Below are 2,728 nucleotides of genomic sequence, written 5' to 3'. Positions count from 1 at the left end.
ATATAAAGATTTGCCTTGCTCCAATACACAGAAATGTCAGTATATCAGTTCATCAGCGCTCTATCTTTCTATATATTTTTCGTACCCTTCCATCTTTGTATGCTTGTAACCCTATTAATCTGTAATATCCATCCGTTCTCATCACTCTAATGCATGTCTCTATATAAAGCAACATATTTATCATCAACTGAGATATTTGATAGTCGCGTATCTGCCACAGGGTCAAAGGGCCAATGGATCGGAGATGTGCACCGCAGACACGCGCAGCTCTAACGTATGCACCCACTTATATTTTTTACTATTATATTATATCCTATATGAATAAACATACTCGAAAAACTAAAGTAAAAACAATCTTATTTCTGTAACCCCTTTTGCAAGAGTTAACCAGCATCTTCACTCTTTCATCCCTATACTGCCCAAATCCCTTATGCAAGAGTTAACCAGCATCTTCACTCTTTCATCCCTATACTGTCCAAACCCCTTATGCAAGAGTTAACCAGCATCTTCACTCTTTCATCCCTATACTGCCCAAATCCCTTATGCAAGAGTTAACCAGCATCTTCACTCTTTCATCCCTATACTGTCCAAACCCCTTATGCAAGAGTTAACCAGCATCTTCACTCTTTCATCCCTATACTGCCCAAATCCCTTATGCAAGAGTTAACCAGCATCTTCACTCTTTCATCCCTATACTGTCCAAACCCCTTATGCAAGAGTTAACCAGCATCTTCACTCTTTCATCCCTATACTGTCCAAACCCCTCATGCAAGAGTTAACCAGCATCTTCACTCTTTCATCCCTATACTGCTCAAACCCCTTATGCAGGAGTTAACCAACATCTTCACTCTTTCATCCCTATACTGCCCAAACCCCTTATGCAAGAGTTAACCAGCATCTTCACTCTTTCATTCCTAAACTGCCCAAATCCCTTATGCAAGAGTTAACCAGCATCTTCACTCTTTCATCCCTATACTGTCCAAACCCCTTATGCAAGAGTTAACCAGCATCTTCACTCTTTCATCCCTATACTGTCCAAATCCCTTATGCAAGAGTTAACCAGCATCTTCACTCTTTCATCCCTATACTGTCCAAACCCCTTATGCAAGAGTTAACCAGCATCTTCACTCTTTCATCCCTATACTGCCCAAATCCCTTATGCAAGAGTTAACCAGCATCTTCACTCTTTCATCCCTCACGCTGGTAAACTCTGAAACAATCTTCCCTCATCTGTATTTCCTCCTGCCTACGACTTGAACTCTTCCAGGAGGAGGGTATCAGGACACCTCTCCTCCCGAAACTGACCTCTCTTTTCGGCCACTCTACTCTATTCAGGAGCAGTAAGTAGCGGGCTTTTTCTCATTATTATTTTTTTTTTTACGCCCTTGCACTATAAAAGAGAAAAAAAAGCTGTGTTTCTATGATGCCTGACCCAAAACAACTCTTCAAACGCAAGACGATAAACTGACATAATTGATGATCGTTTTACCATTACTTTATATCCTATGTGAACAACCATTCTTCAAAAAACAGTAAAAACAATCTTATTTCTCTAAGCTGTGTTCCTATGATGCCTGACCCACAACAACTCTTCAAACGCAAGACGATAAACTGACATAATTGATAGACGTTTTACCATTACATTATATCCTATGTGAATAACCGTACTTCAAAAAACAGTAAAAACAATCTTATTTCTATCAGCTGTGTTCCTATGATGCCTGACCCACAACAACTCTTCAAACGAAAGACTATAAACTGACATAATTGATGATCGTTCTACCATTACATTATATCCTATGTGAATAACCATACTTCAAAAAACATACTATAAACAATCTTATTTCTATCAGCTGTGACCCAAAACAACTCTTCAAACAAAAGATGATAAACTCCCTGTGTGTCCCTGCTTGCTGTCCCTTGATGACCATTCCTTTACAATTCACAATTAAGCGCAAGGCGTCCTACTTTAATAAGCCTCTAAATGGCAGTGAAGAGCCGCTATTTGTTAAGAATCCAATCATCTAGTGACCCATTTCTCCGCATCAATAATTAATATCCGTGTTGCTAAGTCTTCAGGAGTCGTTAATGAAGATGACGCGATGGATGGCAGTCAATTCACCTTGCACAGTCTGCCATGCGGGTGTCAATGAACCCCGCAAGCTGTCTGAATATTCATGTCACTAGAGCGGGCGACTAAAACGACGATCGGGATAAAGCAACGTTGCCTCTTATATACTGCCGACCCCAAATCTCTCCTGGTCCCCAATAACGAGATTGATTTATATTTATCGTAAAAAAGTTAATTCCTGATGTTTCTTGGGGTCAGAAACCGGTGAATATTAAGCTCTTGAGAGTCTGAGTACGATAATCTGGCAACGGTGGGATGAAGGACGAGAGGAATAAAGTGGTTGTGTGGAGGAAGGCGCTGTGGAGGGGCTGTGGAGGGTAAGGAGGGACGTGAGAATGGATAGCGTGACGGCGCCGCGTTCAGGACGACGCGAGTTCAATCCCCGCCCGGTGCCACCAAGCTGGGATTTTTCAGCCGCCGCCGAGTGGCTTAAAACTACCCACATGCTGTCCAGAAGACCACCTATCAACCCGGACTCTAGATTCTAGGATTAAAGATGAGCTCCGGGAGGGCAGCATGAGCCAATGCAAGATGGCGCCACTATAAACACTCACCTGCGCCAGAATGGGCTGGGCCGACCATCAGGCCCCACCGGGA

The 2,728-nt window shown here is 42.4% G+C and overlaps 1 long non-coding RNA gene across 1 annotated transcript in view; it reads right to left on the bottom strand.

Moving 5' to 3' along the window:
• Nucleotides 1-2,415: 2,415 nt before the first annotated feature.
• The window catches only part of LOC126987156 (uncharacterized), a 69,114-nt gene continuing 68,801 nt past the window's right edge, over nt 2,416-2,728 (bottom strand). Inside the window, exon 3 of the long non-coding RNA XR_007740303.1 lies at nt 2,416-2,593. This is a non-coding gene — a long non-coding RNA (uncharacterized LOC126987156). The remainder of the gene's footprint in view (nt 2,594-2,728) is intronic.

Source organism: Eriocheir sinensis, chromosome 6, assembly GCF_024679095.1.
Source record: "Eriocheir sinensis breed Jianghai 21 chromosome 6, ASM2467909v1, whole genome shotgun sequence".
NCBI classification, from domain to species: domain Eukaryota; kingdom Metazoa; phylum Arthropoda; class Malacostraca; order Decapoda; family Varunidae; genus Eriocheir; species Eriocheir sinensis.
This window is presented reverse-complemented; position numbering and strand designations above follow the sequence as displayed.